This window comes from Furipterus horrens, unplaced genomic scaffold, assembly GCF_987537825.1.
Source record: "Furipterus horrens unplaced genomic scaffold, mFurHor1.1.pri manual_scaffold_3, whole genome shotgun sequence".
NCBI classification, from domain to species: Eukaryota; Metazoa; Chordata; class Mammalia; order Chiroptera; family Furipteridae; genus Furipterus; species Furipterus horrens.
The window spans coordinates 14847644-14867636 of NW_028327173.1; the positions used below are offsets into that span (position 1 = coordinate 14847644).

The following is a 19993-nucleotide window of genomic DNA, read 5'->3' on the forward strand; positions in this document are numbered from 1 at the left end:
TTGCCCCTGCAGTTGAGCTGTTTCTCATGAGGAACTCTGAGGGTGGGGCCTGGGTAGAGGCTGTGGAGTCCAGGGACTTGGGTTCTAATTCAGTCTAGTTGTAATGCCCTTGAACAATTCACTTAAGCTCCCTAAACCTGAGTTCCTTCTTGTGTAAAATGGGGATAATGCACCAGCCTTACACAGATCACCTGAAAGGACATTCCATTCCAATGCCTCTTCCCCTGCGGGACAGAGCTTTGAAATCCAAATGCCTACAGGTGCCAGGCAGATAACATAAATGGGTGAAGGATGTTGGTATAGGGCAAGAGGGAGCAGTGGGGACTGCAGGCAATGGGGGAACACAGGACCCAGCCAGAGAGATACAGAGATCTGATCAGATCACTGGGGAGAAGTAGGGAGGTGCCATCGGAGGAGTTCTCTGAGGCAACGGTAAGCAGTCTAGGACGGGATTGGCTGGGAAGCTGAAGGCCTCCAGAGCCAAAGGAAATGAAAAGAGGGCTGGCTCGCTGGCTCTTGGACTCTCTTTCTTGAGGATTCCTGGATGATTGTGCAGCAGCTGCCTGCATTTTCCAGGGGACAATGGACAGTATTTTGAATGGGAAGGAACTTCAGGTGCAGCCTAGGACTGATCTGGCCTGGCAGAGGGTGGCAAGGTTATTCTTCCTTGGGTGTTCTAGAGGTGATAAGCCTGTCATTCTTTCAACATTGTGTGGCTTTTGTATCTTATGTTGTTTTAGTTTGTAAAGTAACCCTACAGAAATAAGATATTTAAAACTTAATAGGGGGAATGCTAGGAGAACTCAGGTGTTAAAGAGTGTAGCTTTAATCAATAGGCTTAAATGATTAAAGCTGTAACTAAAGAGCTAAAGAGTTTATCCTTAATGGATTTGCTTAAGTGACTAATGCATGTGGATAGGTGTTATTCCAAAATTGTGTAGCTTTTGAATAAATACTCCTTTCCTTTATCAACTGGAATTTTGCCTAGAGGGTGGCGGGGGGCAGCAGGACCCCCCTTGCTCTTTGGTAACAAAAGGGGGCTGGCATCTCTCAGCTTTAGCCAAGCCTTGCCATGGGAGTGTAGCCCAGCTGCCAGCTGTTCCAAGCATGTGGAAGATGTGCCATATTTCCCAAGAGATACTAGAAACCCTGACTTTTATGTAATGGCTTCCAATTTTAGGATGTTGACCACATAGTCAAATCTTTAAAAAAGGCTCTATGGGTCAAACCAAACACCATTTGCAGTGTCTGTTTGCCAGACCATGAACTGCCTGAGGGCAGGGAGTGTGTCCCTGAGGCCAAGGTATTGTAGCTGGTACAGTTCAAAGTGTTTTCACACCTGTTACCAGAATATTTAATGAGCATCTACTTTTCCCCAGGGATACGAAGATGAGTACGATGAAGCGCCAGCCCTCCTAGGCTAATAGCCTTTGATTATCTCAGCAGATCTTTTCACTTACTACCCTCAAACCCCAGACCCCAGAAGATGAACCTGGGCTGGTGGTTCTCCAGAAGGGAGATATTTTTGTCCCTGTGATAGAGCTGCCAGATGTAGCAAGTAAAATCATAGGATGGCAATATTTGAGATATATGTCATGTATATATGTTGTATATAGAGTAAAAAATTATTTGTTCATCTTGTTTATCTGAAATTGAAATTTGACTGGACATTTTATATTTTACCTGTCAGCCCTACACAGAGCAGACATTTGGCAATGCCTGAAGATACCATAACTTGGAGGGAATTCTTTTCTTTTTTTTTTTTTTTTGTTTAAATCCTCACCTGAGGACAGCTCATTGATTTTAGATAGAAGGGAAGAAAGGGAGAGAAACATTGATCAGTTGGTTGCCTCTTACATGCTCCTCACCGAGGACAGAATCTGCAACCTAGGCATATGCCCTGATGGGGGATCAAACCCATGACCTTTTGGTTTACTGAACGATAATCCAAACAACTAGGTGCTTCTATAAATTTTTTTTTTAAGATTTTATTTATTTATTTTTAGAGAGAGGGAAAGGGAGGGAGAAAGGGAGAGAAACATCAAGGTGCAGCTGCCTCTTATGCGCCCCCAACTGGGGACCTGGCCTGCAACCCAGGCATGTACCCTGACTGGGAATCGAACTGGCAACCCTTTGGTTCGCAGGCCGGCACTCAGTCCAACACCAGCTAGGGCTGTTTCTATAACTTTTGAATGCATGAGAATCACCCATTGGCAAAGTATTTTAGGGCAGTGCCTGAGAATCTACATTCTTTAAAAATATTTTATTTATTTATTTTTAGAGAGACAGGCAGGGAAGGAGAAAGAGGGAGAAAGACATTGATGTGTGAGAGAAACATCAAATGGTCGCCTTCCGCACACATCCCAACCAGAGACTGGGCCCGCAATGCAGGCATATACCCTGCCCAAAAATCGAACCAATGACCTTTCACTTTGCGGAATGATGCCCAACCAACTGAGCCGCACCAGCCAGGGTGAATCTGCATTCTAAACACGTTTCCAAGTGATGCTATTTGCCCCTGGCCACACCTTGGGTAGCACTGGACAAGATGATGGATAAGGGTCCTTCTTGTTTGGTTGGTCCAGGATCTCCAAGTCCCCTAGGTACCCTGGGTAGGACTGACAGGGCCCATGTAGGAAGTCTGTTGTCTTTTTCTCCAGGGAGGGCTAAGTGCATCTGCAGGGGAGGGTCTAGGAGCTGGTTTTCCGAGTTGCTTGTGGTCAGCTGGCCTCACCCGCCCTTGTACTGTGAGACACTGCCATCTACTGGATGCAGGAGGAGGTACTGGGCCATAGAGTCCTGTCAATCTCACTAGGGGGTGTGGACTCATCTAAAGCCCACAGAAGCTTGGGAAGTTGATTGGTCATTTTGAGAAAGTAACTGGTCCATCCTAAACCCAGGCTTCTGGTTATAACCCCAGGGCAACAAAGAACTCCCCTCACCCCCGTAGATTAGGACTGCACTTGCCCTGCATTTGCTCCATGTCCTCTCTCCATAGCCATGTGGCCTTAGCAGCCACATGGCGCATGGCCGTGGGGACTCCACACTGCAGGCTCCGGGAGGGAGCCTGAATACCACAACACAGCAATGCACTGAATCTGGAAACACGCTAAGCTGGCCTGATGCTGAACTGGACTTCAATATGGAACAGAAACTCTGGGCAGTGGCCTCCTTCCTGGCCCTACTGAAGACAAGATGTTTGGTGAAGTCACTCAAGTTTTATTTGGTAGATAAACTGGAATTAGGAGACTTGATGAGCATGATATCAATCCTTAGGCAATGCTGTCAACAAGTGGTGCAGATCTTGGGTAAGTCACTTCTCTTTGAGCCTTGGTCTCCTCCTCCGAAGAATGAGACCATTGGGTTTTCAGAAATGGCAGATAGATTTTTTTTTCCTTGATTGCTGAGTCTGCTATTTTTTAAAAAGATTTTAGTTATTTATTTTTAGAGAGGGGGAGAGAGGGTGAAAGAGAGGGAGAGAAACATCAACGTGTGGTGGCCTCTTGTGCGCCCCCAACAGGGGACCCGGCCTGCGACCCAGGCACGTGCCCTGACTGGGAATCACCGGTGACCCTTTGGTTCGCAGGCTGGCACTCAAGCCACTGAGCCACACCAGCCAGGGCTGAGTCTGCTATTTTGGTGATTGTTGCCAGAGAATAGTGTTGAGAAGGATTCTGAAGCTGAGTCTAAGCTCAGTAAGAAAAAGTGTCACGATCAATTAATGAGGTGTAAGAGGGGCAATAGTAGTTTTCATGAAAGGGTTTGGCATCCTTGGAATATAGTTCTTAAAAGTTTTTTTTGGGGGGTCACGGTCTCCTTTAAGAAAACTGAAGAAATTTAAGGCGAGAATTGTAAACAACTGTGTGGGGACAGGCAAAGAACCAGGCGTGTGATATTAGATAGTGAAGGCCTGCGGCCAGCTGCAGAGCCCTTGCCCTGCCTAAAGGAGGCAGTGTCTCTCAGCTCTGCTGATGGTTCCTTGTGGAAATGGCTTAAGAATTAAAATGTGATCTTCTCCTGTTAATCTGTCTGTTAATTTGGTTATTAGCCCAGCTGGAAGAACTTAGGAAGTGGGAGAAAAAGTTTTATTTTTTAGTCCCCAAAGTGCCTACGGGGGCCATGAGGTAGAGCAACAGTTCAAGAGATAACTTGGAGGGTCGATCAATGGAACCTGATTTTTGAGCCAAACTTTGGGCTCTGGTGCCCAGGCCAAGCACGTGGGTTTTTTGACCTGGTCTTTGCTCTGTGTCACAGCTCAGCTCCAGCAGTAAACAATCACCTCTATAAATAACAGTGCGGGCAGGGGCTGAGGGCAGATCTGAGCCTGCCAGGCTCGGGGACCGAGAGCATTTAATAATAGCCCTGGCTCTCACTGTTGAGCTCAGACAGTAATGCAAGCAGAGACAGACGACGTGCAGGCTCCAAATCAGGCAATGCATTAGCAGAAGGTTGGATTTGGGTGTTCAGGCTGGGTTCTGGCCACGAGGAGCAACACGGCACAGTGGCTAAGTGTCTGGGCTCTGAGGCCAGAGGGGTCTGGTCCTCTATTCCCGGTTCTGCCATTGAATAGCTGTGTGACCTTGCTCAAGTCACTCAACTATCACTGGACCTCAGTTTTTCCTTGTACTAATACTACCTAGCAATTAAGTGTGAAAAAATGGAAAGCACCATATAAACACCAGGGAAAAGTGTAAACACAAGAGGGTAAGATGCTTTCACGGACAGAGACTCTCCCCAGTGAAACTGCAGATGGGCTCCTCTGCTCTCTCTTTTCAGCCAGGCCTTGCTTTTGGCCTCTGTCCTGTTCTGGATCTGCCAAGCCCAGTTTTAGCAAAGAACCAGGTGAAGTCCTCCCCCGACTCCTGAAACCTGGTCAAATCCTAGTCCTCCACTTTCCATGTCTAAGTCCTTGGCTTGCCTTTAGCAAGAGTCCTGTTACATTAGTTCAGCAAGAATTCCCCCACCTTTGATGTCTCTTCTCAGTAACTTTCCACCCACAGACCCCCCTCATCCTGCTCCTTGGCTGTAAACCCCCAGCTGTCTTCGCTGTATTTGGAGTTGAGCCCCACCTCTCCCCCCTTTTGCAATTTTCTTGAATAAGGTCTTGCTGTTTTGACAAGTGTCAGAATACTTTTCCTTTAACATCCTCAGTCTAGACCAAAAATTTAAAAGTTAACTCAAGAGAAACCAGCATCAGGCAGGAAACCGTACACCCCCGTTTTAAACTCTTGTGTGACCCCCATACTTGGCACAAATGTCTAACTCAGTGAAGGTCCTCACCAAGCATTTGTTGAATTAATAAATACGTAGTGTCTTTCTGATGGTAAAAATAATAGGAGCCATTGTGTGTGTGAGAGCTGAGTTCCATGTGTTTCCTTAGCTTAGAGAGGTGCGGTGGTTTGCAGCAGAGAAGGAGCACCGGGAGTCAGGACGTTGGTGTTCAGTGTCCATCTCTGCCCCAGCTCTCCCTGTGAGCCCCAGTCTCCTCATCTGTGAAATGAACAGGCTGGGTTTGATAAGAGATTTAAAAAGAACACTCAAAAAAAAAAAAAAAAAAAAAAAAACCAAAAAACAAACACCCTGCAATTCATGAAAAATTCATTTTACATCACAAGTCAGTATATTTATGATACTTACATGCTTCATTTAAGATAGCAACATCAGCCCTGGCTGGTATGGCTTAGTGGATTGAGCATTGGACTATGAACTGAAATCAGGTCACTGGTTTAAATCCCAGTCAGGGCACATGCCTGAGTCGTGGGCCAGGTCCGTAGCTGGGTGTGTGTGTGGGAGGCAACCGATTGATGATCTCTTGCACATGGATGTTTCTCTTCCTCTCTTTCTCCTTCCTTTCGCCTCTCTCTAAAAATAAACAAAATCTTTTTTTTTAAAGATTGCAATATCAATTTGATGAAACAGTAATAATCCTTACTATTATAGATATGCTCCTAATCTCTTCTACTTCATTTTTTAAAATGCTATTTGCAGCCAAAGAAATAATTTCTATCACCTACTGATGGGTCATAAACTGAAATTTGAAAAACACTTGTTAGAGGGCCTCCCTTTCAGGTTTGGAATTCTAATCTGCCTGCATACTTCTGTGTCCATATCTTTGGTTATGCGATTCTCCCAGGCTGCTGGCCTGCTCTCTTCCTCCTGCTTATCTGTTTGATCTTGTCTGTTTCCAGGCTTACCTAAATCCTCTCTCCTACAGGAAGTCTTCCCTGTGGCTTTGCCAGGTCCCACTTCTCAATCTGTTTTTTTTTTTTTTTTCCCCTTAAATGGCCATATCTGTCAATTGCTGGTGGGTATTTATTTGTCTACTTACGTGTCTAGAACTGTGCTTGGGACTATGGAAAAGTCAAAAAGGCATTAAGACACGTTTGGGGGCCAGGCGCTGCTGAGCTGGAGTGATCAGCCAGACCCAGAGAACACGGAACCTTAAAAGGCAGCCTCAGGGGCTGGCTGACACAGCCTCCTGGAGGAGGGAGAGGGGAGCCCCCACAACGGAAAGCGTTCAGAGGAGAGCAGGCAGGGCAAAGACCGTGAGGCTGAGGACAAAACGAGCCCCAGTGCAGGGGAGGGGCAGGAAGAACTACCTCCTAAACAAAGAGGAGCTGGCCTCCAAGGCTCCAGATCAGGGGTCCAGGGAAACGGTCAGAGGGAGGTGCTTCCTGCCGCAGGACTGGCTGGGTCCCTGGTGACTGAGCAGCTCTGGGGCGGGGTCAGCAGATGCAGTTTTCGCTCTGGGCAGATGCCAAAGTATCCTACTGGCTGCACGCGCCTGACCTCGATACTCCTGAATCGAGAAACTGGGGTTAGGTTTCTCTTGAACCTTTTCAGAAAAGAAAGGTGACTGAACTATTCCATGGTTTTATTTATTTTTTAAATTATATTTTGTTTATTTTATTTTTAATTAAAAAAAAAACTATTGTATTTATTTCATTTTAGAGAGAGGGGAAGGGGGGGAGAAAGAGGGAGAGAAACATCTATGTGTGAAAGAAACATCTATTGGTTGCCTCTCTCAGGTCCCCAGCTGGGGACCTGGCCAGCAACCTAGGCATGTGCCCTGTCCAGGAATTGAACTGGGGACCTTTCAGTTGGTGGGACAACACCCAACCCACTGAGCAACACCTTTCAAGGCCATTGGTTACTTCTTGTATGTGTTCTGGCTAGGGATCGAACCCGCAATCTTGGAGTGTCAAGACGATGCTCTAACCAACCGAGCTACCCGGCCAGGGCTATTTTATTTATTTTAATTAAAGTATTGTTGACATATAATATGATATTAGTTTAGGTGTACAGAGGTGTGATTTGACATTTATATACCTTCCCTTTGATTACCACGCTAAGTCTAGTGGCCGCCTGTTCCCATACAGAGTTATTTCAATATTATTAACTGTATTCCCTGTGCTGTACATTTCAGCCCCGATCTCATGGTTTTATTTGTTTCACATATTATTCATTCATTCATGTATTTATTTTATTACATGGTTTCAAACTGTAGACTGAAGAGCAACAAAGCTTTCCTCCCTAATCGAACTGCTCAGGCTGTCTTGGACTTTTCAGCTAGGCCTCGGTTTTTGGATTTTTATGTTTGTCTCTGCATTGTCCTGTTTTAACAAAAATCCTGCTAGGCTGGTTTAGCCAGAATATCTGATCACCTTCTATATCTAATCGAGTTTTTCCAACCTCCCCTCGCCTCCCCAGCGGGTGTCTGATCACCCTGGCCTGCCTCCAGCAGGAATCCTAGTAGGTCAGTTTAGCCAGAATCCCCCTTATTCCTGGTGTTTCCTCGTAGTAATTTTCCATCTCTGGCCCCCACCCGCTCCTTGGCTATAAATTCCCACTTGCCTGTGCTGTACTCAGAATTGGGACCAATCTCTCTCCCCCTGCAAAACCCCATGGAGATGGTCCCAACAGTCTTTCTTACCATCTTTAACAACAACATGAATAATTTTTTCTTTAACAATAGCTTGCAGGACCCATGAGAGGATGTAAGAAACAGTCAGGAAGCAAAGGGGTTGTGGGGAATACTGGCTGGATGAGGAAGCAACAGTGGAGGCGACACTGGATCGGGGACCAAGTTCTAGTTCTAGTTCTGCTCTACTGGCTGTGTGATCTTGAACAAGTCTGAGCCTTAGATTCTTCTGGAAAATTAGAGGATGGGATGGACCGTCCAGCTCTGACTTTCTACGGGTACCTAGCAGATGTCCGTGAAATAAGTAAGAGGAAAATTATATCAACATCTATGTATCGAGCCCTTGCTGTACACCAATCACAGAGCTAAACTTTTCACAAATATTTTCTCATGCAATCCTCCCAACACTTAGCAGGAAGGATTATATAACCATACTATAATACATATGGAAATATAACATGGTGTTCCCTATGAAAAGAGGTAGAAGGAGCTCCAGGTGCCTTGGGTAAGACCAGGTCTCACCATCCTTTGCACCTTGGACTCTAATCTTCACATGGTCCTATGGTCCAAGAGACAAGTTTCCTCCTAACTCACCCCAGAATGTCCTGTTCCCCTGTCTTTATGTTTCTTCAAAGCCTTATCATCTGACACCCATTTTATGTTGCACTTATTTATTCATTTGTCTGTTTCTCCTCCCGAAAATACAAACCCTATAAGGTCAGGGATCTATGTCTGTTTTGGTCTCTTCTACATCCCTGGTGCCTAGAATAGTGTTTGATACACACTAGGTGTTTGACATTTGTAGAATGAATAAATGAATGAGTGAGTAAAGTAACTGGGCCTCAGGGAGATTAAATAAAGTAACTTATGCAGTGTTATTCAGCCAGCAAGGGGCCGAGCTGAAATTCAAAACCAGGACTTGTGACACCCTTGGAGTCAATCCATTTAATCTCTGTACTATAACTGTCTCATTCATTCAGCAAATGTTTGTTGAGATCCTAATTCTTTTTGGGGCACTGTTCTAGGTACTGGGAACACAGCAGTGAACAAAACAGACACAATCCTTGCCCTCATGGAGTTTGTATCCCAGAACCTTCCGTTTGAAAGAGGCCTAGGTGGGTGCAAGGGCCGAGTGCTGAGACTCCGGGTTCTGTGCTTACGGTAGACATGATTAGTTGATCAAGGCTCTCGTTCCTGCTGAGCTGGATGCTGCTTACGAGCCTCTTAAGTGCAGCACTCTGGTTGCTATGGTCGAATGCAGTTGGCACCAAAATAAATCCTATTCCACATGTGTGAATAAGTGAATTCGCTTGGCATGAATTCCAACCCATGCTGTGCAACCAGAACCTCTGGGACCACAGACAGAAGTTCCATGGCTGGCTCAGGACTTGGGGTTTCTCCTCACTGGCCCCAGACAGTGTTTCCCCAGCCACTGACCTGTCCTGGGGGAATGGAGGGTAAGGAGGTTCACCAAGGTGCAGACCAAAAGGCCCTAGAGGTAACCAGGGGGTGTGGAAGCTGAGCGTGTAGTCTAGTGTAAGGAATGGTATGGCTCTGGGTTCAAATTATGGCTTCTCTATCCACTGTGACTCTGGGAAATCACTGCACCATTCTGAGCCTTAGATTGCTCACTTGTTAAATGGAGATGATGCATTTGCTTCAAAGGCTTGACATGAAATTAGGTAAAGTAATGTATGTGCAGGGGCCGAGCTTAGTGCTCGGCATGTATATATAGTAGGCGCTCCGTAAATGTTTGATGAGTGAGCAAATGCACACCTGCTGGTTGAATGAATGAGCGTTCTATCAGGAAGGCAGACACAAAAACAAGTCTGGTAGACTGTATCTTCCAGACCTGACTTCAGCAAAGTCTCCCATCCTTATGACTTCTCCCACTGAGAGGTGAGTTCTTTGTCACGTCCCCTTAAAATTAAGAAGACTTTGAGATTATTCCAACCAAAAGAGTATGCCAGAAGTGACATATGTGACTTCTGAAGCTAGGAATACTTGCTCTTGAAGCCTTCACTTACCATGTAAGGAATCTGACTGCCCCGAGATTGCCATGCTTTGAGGAAGCCTCAACTCACCCATGGAGTGACCACAGGGAGAGGCTATGAGAGACCATGAAGGCAGAGAGGTGCCCAGCCAGCTCCCAGCTCTTCTAGCTCCATCCACCATCCTCCACCAGCAACCACATGAGAAAACCCAAGTCAGACCACCCTGAATTCCTGACCTACAGAAACCTTGAAAGATAATAAAATAATTGCTGTTCTTTTAAACCCTAATCTTTGGGCCCTGCCTGATGTGGCTCAGTGGACTGGGCACTAGCCTGCCAACCGAAAAGTCTCTGGTTCAATTCCCAGTTGGGGCACATGCCTGGGTTTCAGGCCAGGTCCTGGTTGGAGGCAGTAGATCATTGTTTCTCTCCCTCTCTTTTCCCTTCCCCTCTCTCTAAAAATAAATTAAAAAAATATTTTTTGAAAAAAAGCCCTAAGCTTTGGGGTGATTTAGCAACAGTAACTGGAAGAGCAGGTAACCCAAATACCCTACAATGGGTACTGTAATAGAACTTTGTACAGTGTGTTTGAAAACACAGAAGAAAGAGCCATTAAAAATAGTTGAATATACTACATGAAGAATGAAATTGCACTAATATATCTAAGAGGATCCACTATCAAATTGGTTGTCATTGGAAGTAATCTTCAGATGAAGGCTTTCAGATACCAGAGCTCAAGAGGAATTTCCATTCCCTCCTGTCTTAGGAAGCCTTCCTTGATTTCCACTACCCCCACCCCTTTCCCCAGCTCCTGGATCTGATTCTGGATTCCCACGGCTTTCAGGCTTCTGAGCCACAGAAAGAGCATTGGACTTGGAGTCTAGGGTTCAAGCCCTGCCCCACTGCCTACTAGTTGAAAGATTCCAGGCAAGTCAGTTTGACTCCCTAAACCTCAACCTCCTCACTTATGGAACAGAAATGCCATAACTGCTAACATTTACTATACCCACCACTTCACTCAATCCTCACAACCCCCCAGTGAGATGGAGAATATTATTATGTCCATTTGACCGATAAGGAAACTGACCCAGAGACACATTAAGTAACTTGCCCAGGGCTGTGCATCATGGGAGTAGCGGGGCTGGGATTCAAAACCAGGCTGTCTAGCTCTAGAAGTTGTGCTCTTACCATGATGCTGACCCAGGGAGGAGGGGTGAAACTTCAGGAGAGTTTGTGAAAGTAAGTGAAAGGTCAGTGGTGCCGTGTGCAAAGGTGGGGAAACCTTTTTATAGTGATTCACAGCTCCCTTGTGGCACCTGCCTGTTCTGCATTATAGTGTACCCAGTTGCTCATTCTTCTGGATCCTACTGTCAAAGCTCCTTAAAGACAAGATCCACATCTTCATTCACCTCTGCACCTGCACAGGGTCCAACCCAGCTTCAAGGACTGAATTGCAGCTCCAAGAAAAAATAAAGTGACTTGAGTAGGTTCCCCTTTTAAGCTGAAGCACTAAGGCAATTATGTCTGCTCATAAAAAACGTAATGAAAACACGAATACCTTTTAAAAACACATTTCAAAACATTCTCAACATTCCTGAAACACTTTGAAACCAAGCTATCTGTTCTGGTCTTGAAAACTCAACCCAATATTTTTCTTTCTTTCTTTTTTTTTAATTTTATTATTTGTTTGTTTGTTTGTTTATTTTATTTTTAGAGAGAGGGGAAAGGAGAAAGAGAGGGAGAGAAACATCACTCTGTGGTTGCCTCTCACTTGCGCCCCCAATTGGGGACCTGACGTGCAACCTAGTAATGTGCCCTGACTGGGAATCGAACCAGCGACACTTGGCTCGCAGGCTGACAATCAATCCACTGAGCCACAGCAGCCAGGGCTTCTTTCTTTCTTTCTTTCTTTTTTTACAGATTTTATTTATTTATTTTTAGAGAGAGGGGAAGGGGGGGAGAAAAAGAGGGAGAGACACATCAATGTGTGGTTGCCTCTCATGGGCCCCCAGCTGGGAACCAGACCGGCAACCCAGGCACGTGCCCTGACTGGGAATCAAACCGGCGACCCTTTGATTTGTAGACCAGCACTCAATCCGAGCCACACCAGCCAGGGCCCCAACATTTTTCTTTTCTGAGAGTCTGCAGATGTGGTCACAGAAGAAGGGGAAAAGAGAAGCAGAGTCTTGAAGAGCTTCTGTTAGACACTTGCTGAAACATTCCTCAGTGGGAAGGAGGCCTTCCATCTCAAGTGGCAGAATCTGACTGGGGAGGAGGTGGGGGTAGGATTATTTGAAAGCAGAACTCTCTCAGGCCAAGGGGTTCTGTGAAAACTTGTTTTCACAAAGTTCTCTTGTGCGTGAACTTCCCCAGAAACTGAGGAAGTTTGATGGGGAAGTTCAAGAGAAATTTGATGTTATGAGACAGCTGCCCATGAAATTAGGTCCAGAAGCTTCCCTGAAGCTGAGGTCCTTCTTAGGACGTGAAGAATCTAGTGTCAAGTGTAGCAAGAATGGAAATTCTTCAACATGTTTTTGTTAGTGTTTGTCTTTCCTTTTCCACAGTGAGTAGCAAATATCTGCAACAAGCTGACATTGAGCCAAAATGGGAGGATTTCTCAAATTTATTTGACTAGGGCTAAATACAGCTGAAAAAATCTCATTCTTCTATTCATGAGCAGTCATTTGAGACTTTTGCCAATCATAAATCTAAGCTCTAAATTATAACTGATAACATTTCATATTCATCTGAGATACTGAAGCAGCCAAGTGTGGATAGATGGTATGATGGTTGAAAACACAGTTTTGGAACTGGACAGGCTGAGTTTGAATCCCAGCTCCATCATTTTGTAGCTGGGGGGCCATCTCTTTAAACCTCAATTCCCACTGTTACAAACTAGGTATAATAATAGTTACAGATCCCCAGGGTTATTGTCAGTATTAAATGTGAGTATATATACATACGGCTCAGTACATTAAGTTCTCAGTAAGTGTTGGTTAACTATTGGTAGGCAGCCCTTAATGGTGCTCAGTAATCCCTGTCTCCTGGCATTCACATCCTTTACTGTATTCTCTTCTTGACTGTGGACTGCCTCAATGACTAGCTTCCAATAAACAGAATGTAGCAAAGTGATGGTATGTTAGGGACCCCAAATAGCCAAAACAATCTTGAAAACAGAAGAACAAAGTTGGAGGTCTCACACTACAAAACTTACTACCATCCTACAGTAATCAGAACAATGTGATACTGGCATAAAGATAGATATAGAAATCAATGGACTAGAGAGCCCAGAAATAAACCCTCGCATATGTGGTCAAATGGTTTTCAACAAGGGTGCCAAGACCTTTGGGGAAAGGACAGTCTTTTCAACAAATGGTGCTGAGAAAACTGGGTATCCCCGCAAAAGAATGAAGTTGGACTCTCATCTTTCACCATGTACACAAATAACCCCAAATGGATCTGAGACCTAAATGTAAGTGCTAAACCTCTTAAAAGAAAAACTTGGACCAAAAACTTCACCACATTAGATTTGGCAATTATTTGTTGGATTATGACACCAAAGGCATAGGCAAGAAAAGAAAAACACACAAATAGGACTTCATAAAAATGAAAATTGTGTGCATCAAAAACACTACTAACAGAATGAAAAGATGACCCATAGAATGGGAAGAATATTCACAAATTATATATCTGATAAGGGAATAATTTTCATAAAAAATGAATAACTCCTAAAGCCCAACAACAGCAACAACCAAACCCAAATAACCCAATTCAAAAGTGGGCAAAGCAGACTAACAGTGACAAGGGGGGAGGGGGATGGGGAGAAGGAGGGGAAGAAGGGGAAGGGTTAGTCTAGGAACGTGTATAAATGACCCATGGACATGGACAATGGGGTGGGGATTGACTGGGAGAGGGGTGGGTGGGGTAGGGGGAAGCAATGGGGAAAAAGTGGGACAACTGTAATAGAAAAACAATTTTTTAAAAAAGTGAAAGAAAAAGTATACTCTTTGTTAAAAAAAAGGGGGGGGGGCAAAGGACTTGAATAAATGTTTCTCCAAAGACGATATACAAATGGCCAATAAGCACATGAAAAGATGCTTAAGCCCTGGCTGGTGTGGCTAAGTGGACTGAGTGCTGGCCTACAAACCAAAGGGTCATGGGTTCGATTTCCAGTCAGGGCACATGCTGGGTTGCAGGCCAGGTCCCCAGCTGGGGGCCTGCAAGAGACAACCACACATTGATGCTTCTCTCCTTCTCTTTCTCCCTCTTTCCCCCTCTCTCTAGAAAGTAAATAAATAAAATATTTTTTAAAAAAGAAAAGATGCTTAACATCACTAATCATTAGGGAAATGCAAATCAAAACTACAATGAGAGTTACCTACTGCCTCACACCCCTTAGGATGGCTACTGTTTAAAAAGTAGAAAATGACAATTGTTGGCAAGGATGTGAAGAAATTGCAACCCTGTGCACTGTTGGTGGGAATATAAATTGGGATAGCCACTGTGGGAAACATTATCGTGGTTCCTAAAAATTAAAACTAGAATTACCATATGACCCAACAAGTCCACTTTAGATTGTGTTATTCAGGTATTATAGGTCTTTGATGATTTTTCTCTCTAGTAATGCTATTAGTTGCTGAAAAGGGGGTTTTGAGGAATTTAAAATATATGAAGTAGAATTTTGAGCAAATATTTGTTATTCATGTTCACAGTATCATTATTCAAAATAGCTCAAACATGGAAGCAATCCAGTGTCCATCCACGAATAAATGGATATGCAGAATGTGGTGTGTACATAAAATGAAATATTATTCAGCCTTAAAAAGAAAGAAAATTTTGACATATGCTACAATATGGATAAAACTTGAGAACATTATGCTAAATGAAATAAGCCAGTCAAAAAAAAAGACAAATATTGTATGATTTTGCAAAGTTCCCTGAGTAGTCAAAATCATAGAGACAAATAGGATGGTAGTTACCTGGGGTTGGGGTGAAGGAGGAATGAGTAGTTATTGTTTAATGGAAAGAGTTTCAATTAAAAACAAAAAGATTTTACTTATTTACTTTTTAGAGAGAGGGGATGGAAAGGAGAAAGAGAGGGAGAGAAACATCCATGTGCAAGAGATACATTAATTGGTTGCCTCTCATACACCCCCAACTGGGGAACCTGGGCTACAACCCAGGCATGTGGCCTGACTGGGAATCGAACCTGTGACCTTTTGGTTTGCAGGCCAGTACTCAATCCACCGAGCCACACCAGCCACATCAGCCAGGGCAAGAGTTTCAATTTTCTAAGAAGAAAAGAGTTGTGGAGGTGGACAATGGTAATGGATGCATAACAATATGAGTGAACTTCACTCTGTACACTTGAAAATGGTTACATTGGTATACTTTACTCTATGTGTATTTTACCACAATAAATAGGTAAATAAGGTGGAAAAAAAAGAAGTAAAATTAAGGTAGATCCTCTTTTTTAACATACCATTACACTTGCTGAGGCTTGTCATACAGATGGAGACCCACCCACATATCATTTGCCTAAATATTTAAACGGGACAAACTAACAAACATTTAAATAAGAGATGTTCTTTCTATCTTCCTACCTTGTCAAATATACACTCATAATAACAAAATCAACCACAAACCTTCATATCATTTGGACACAGTTGCCTTTTGTCTCGAGGTCATGGGCAAGGGATATGGAGAAGCATTTCCTTGGGGTCTTGTGGGGAACCACTCTTTGTGGTTTAGGGAATTGTAGCCCCGGCCTGAGCATGACCTGCCGCCAGCACTCTGGCCGTGCTTGTCTTTAAGTCTCAACAATGGCTGCGTAGGAGACATACCCGAAAACCATTCAGAGGGTTTCCGTGGGGATTGGATTTAAGGAATATTAATATGCTTTAGAACTTGCTCTGCTTTCTTTTATTTTATAACTAAGTATAAACAATCTCTAGCAGGGAGTATTTGAAACCTTGTATCTAGTGCCAATGTGGGGTCAAAATGTTTAATAGACCCTGGCACAGATTATTCATTGTACCTGCTGTACTGGAACTTGTAATCAGATATTGTTGATTGTAACCTAGGCACCTGAAAGCTATTGATGATTTATGAATGTTGATCTTGTATCTCCCATGGTATCCTTCTCAATGAAAAGCATGAGGGACGAAGGTCTAACTGCTGTTCTCCACTAGAGAGGCAGTCACCTTCCTGCCCCCAGACATAAAGAAGTATCCTGGGTAAAAGTTATTTCATCGGACATAATAAAGTGTCCTACGTAAGAGTTTGTTCCGCCATGGTCACTAAGACTCTGCTGGACAGAACAGCTTCCAACTGAGCCTGGGGTGTGTGAGGCACCTCCGCCTCAGGGCCTGAACAGTGTTAGTCGTAAGAGTGGATGTTAGGGGTTGTGACATGCCAGCACTGAGTGCCAGAAGTGCCCACATGTTCTTGGCAAGTAGAGCAACCCCTGTGACCAGTCACTCAGCTCCTGGGGCTGGATGACTCAGGTTTATTTAGACAGTCTTCTTTTCATTCCTGGGTTCATCCATTTTGAGATAGGATGAAAATTGCCTGGTTGTGTATTTCACTCTTAACAATTATTTTTTATAATTTGACTGATATTGCATTTTATCTCTCATTCAATAAATTGATCTTATGTGTGTTTGTGATGGAGGTTCCTCTAAATTGTGGGGCCCAGAGCGAGGGCCTTTCTTGCCGGATCCAGGAGGTAACACATTTGCTTATATGTCCTAAACTCTAGGAGAAATGAAATAGACAGTGACTGAGATATCTAACAGTCTTGTGGCAGCTGGCTCCATTAGCAGGACCCTGGAGCAGGCACTGGGCCCCTTGGGACCACAAGTGCCACTAATACTGTGGCTCAAGGTCTTCTCTTTGCCAGCCCTTATTTGGTGCAGATGCTAACAAAACTAACACCGCAGCCCTCCCTTTCTTCCTTTCTTTTCAAGGATCATCACATAAGAGTTATAGGCTCTGTAAACAGGAGCTCTCCTTCTGGAAATCCAATAGAAAAAAAATGCCTTTATAGCTGCCCGTATGCCAATCTATTCTTTTGACAGAATGTATGCAGTTTAATAACCGTATTTATGAGTTGGCTGAATAAATGCATGCGTGTACAGAAAAGACACGCCCCCCACAAAAACTAAATTATGCATCCATATTATGGCTTTTATTTACTTTTTAAAAGATTTTATTTATTTTTAGAGAGAGGGGAAGAGAGGGAGAAAGAGAGGGAGAGAAACATCAATGTGTGGTTGCCTCTTGTGCATCCCCAACTGGGGACCTGGCTCACAACCCAGGTATGTGCCCTGACTAGGAATCAAACCAGGAATCAAACTGGCTTCCCTTTGGTTCACAGGCTGGCACTCAATCCGCTGAGCCACACCAGCCAGGGCCATATTATGGTTTTTAAAAATCAAAGTTTTCTTTTCTAGAAAACTAGATAAATGTTGGAATATATTGCTAAGTAAACAGCTATAAAATAGTATGTTCAGTATTAAACCATTTTTATAAAAATAGTAACAGCTATATCATTTAGTTACAAGCTATCCCCTAATGTAGCAGCTTAAAACACAAACATTTATTATCTCACAGTTTCTGTGCATCAGAAATCTGGTTGCAGCCTAGATGAGGCCTCTAGCTCAGGATCCCTTGCAAGGTTCTTCAACTTTTAGTTCATCAAGTTGTAAAGTTAGGCTGTTGTGTTGAGATCTTGCTTACTTTTTGATGTATTTATACCTATCAGTTTCCCCATAGGCACTGATTTTTGCTGAGTCCCATAGGTTTGGGCATGCTGTGCCTTCATTTTCACTCATCTCTAAGAGTTTTCTTTCAATTTCCCTTGTGATGTATTTGTTGACCCATCTGATTTAAATTTTAAGAGTGTATTGTTTCCACAATTTTGTGAATTTTCCAGTTTTCCTTTTGTTTTTGATCTCTAACTTCATCTGGGAAGATACTTTGAATAATGTCTATATTTTTAAATCTATTGAGTCTTACTTTGTGACCTAAAACATGTTCTACCCTGGAGAATGTCCCATGGGCACTTGAGAAGAATGTGTATTCTGTTGTTGTTAGGCAGAGTGTCCTGTATATTGTCTGTTAGATCTGATTGGTTTATTGTGTTGGTCACGTCCTCTATTTCCTTACTTCTGTCTGGTTGTTCTATCCGTTATTGAGAGTTGGGTATTGAAGTCTCCAGTTATTATTACAGAAATGCCTATTTCTCCCTTCGGTTCTATGCATTTTTTGCTTCATAGATTTGATGGTTTGTTATTAGCTGTATGAACTTATTTTTCTTTTAAGTCTACTCAGGTGGATAGATCTTCTCCAGCCAATGGACAAAAACACAGGTGAGTGTGGGGAGGTAACCTTTTTGTTTACTCCTAGGCAGGGGTGACGTCTGGCCAGCGTGCTCCAGATGACTTTGCTGCCTTTGCTATACTGATTGTCATTTTCATTATCATTCTTCCTTTTGGGTAATAGAATCCTTAGGTCACTTCAGCTTTTAGACAGAATTCTGATTTCGTAATGAAAATTGGCCAGTCCTGGTCATAATCGGAAATCTGAACGTAATTGAGAGTTGAAGGTTCCGTTCTTCCTTATTCCTCTTTCTGCAGCTTGCTAGCTATAATTTTTGATATCTCTGAGGTTATAGGCAGAGAGGAAGAAAGGAAAGCAGAGCAAGAAATTTCCTTCTGGAGCAGAACTCTTGTCAGATGACTTCATGTGTTCCTGGCTTGATGCTACCTAAAGCTGCCCCTTTCTCTCAGGGACACTGTTGCGGGTTCTTCCCCTCCTTAGGGGTTCACCAGGCTGCAGTTCCTTCACGGTGGGCCATGCCCTTCCCAGGCTGCTGCGGAAGCTCCCACAGCTTCGCCTCTCAGCAGGGTACTTTCACTGCAGGAACCACGCTGGTAGGTAGAATTCTTTTGAAAGTAAACCCCCCCCCCCACACACACTTGGGGGACTATAAATACACTAGTTTTTTCTTTGCTTTCTTTCGAAAAGGTGTTAAAAATATGTGTGAAGTTCACTGGGCTGATGACAGGCTGGACTCAGAAGGGTGGCCACCTGCCAAGCCAGAGCAAGCTGTATTCTGAGCACTTCCTGTGAATATCTGCCCTGAAGACTACGCCAGTGTAGCAGAGTGGCTAAGAGCAAAGGTTTTGGTATCACACGGACCCAGGTTTGAGTTCCTGGTGTGTGACTTGGGGTAAATCACATGTCCTTTCTCTCTGAGCCTCAGTTTGCTCCTCTGTTAAATGGGAATAATAATGCTATTGTTTTCAGGAGGGCTGTGATGAGAATTAAATAAGGTGATGCATATAAATTGCTTTGTACAGTGTTTTGCTGATAGTAAAGTGCTTAATACTTATTACTATTATCTAATGAGGGGTACATTTGGAATGTGCAAAAGATCATATCTTTGAATTGTACAAGGTAACAGTTATAATAAAATAGAATAAAGACATATCATTTAAAGGCAAAGAGATAATATAAAAATTCAACCATGGTGAACTGGAGTCACTTCACCTCCCTGTGCCTTAGAAATTGTAGGTTTAATGGAGACTTTCCTGGTGCCTGCTGTTCCCAAGAGTGGAAGTCATACCCTCGTGTCAACTAGGCCAACCAGTTTGAATCGTCGTTTAAAACTGTGCCAATTTGTATCTTTTTTTCTATTGTGGCAAAACACAGGCTCTCAGGACATGGAAGTGTGACTCACAGTGTCCTCCCAAGCCCGTGCACTCAGCTGAAGATAAACAATATCCTGCCTGAGTCAGTGGAAAATTCCAGATGTTTGTAGCTCATTAACCGCCAGATCGACAGCTATGAAGCCTGTCAACTGTAATGAGTAAGTAGACCTTCTTAGCTTCATGTTCCCCAGAAGAAAGAACTGTCTCACAGGCATACACTCCTTAAAAGGGCCGTATATAACATGTGATCTTTAAAAAAAAAATACTTTTAAAACTTCTCTCAACTATTTCCCTTCTGTGAAAATCCACCAACTCCTCTTGCAGGTTCAATGCAGAGAAGCAGCCATCCTTAAAGAAGGGGGG

The 19993-nt window shown here is 43.7% G+C and overlaps 1 long non-coding RNA gene across 1 annotated transcript; it reads left to right on the plus strand.

Moving 5' to 3' along the window:
* The first annotated feature begins 2897 nt into the window (after positions 1-2897).
* Positions 2898-19324, plus strand: LOC150014354 (uncharacterized). Its single transcript, XR_016509645.1, has 3 exons — positions 2898-3308; positions 18592-18850; positions 18945-19324. It is a non-coding gene; the product is annotated as an uncharacterized LOC150014354 (long non-coding RNA).
* The last annotated feature ends 669 nt before the right edge of the window (positions 19325-19993 follow it).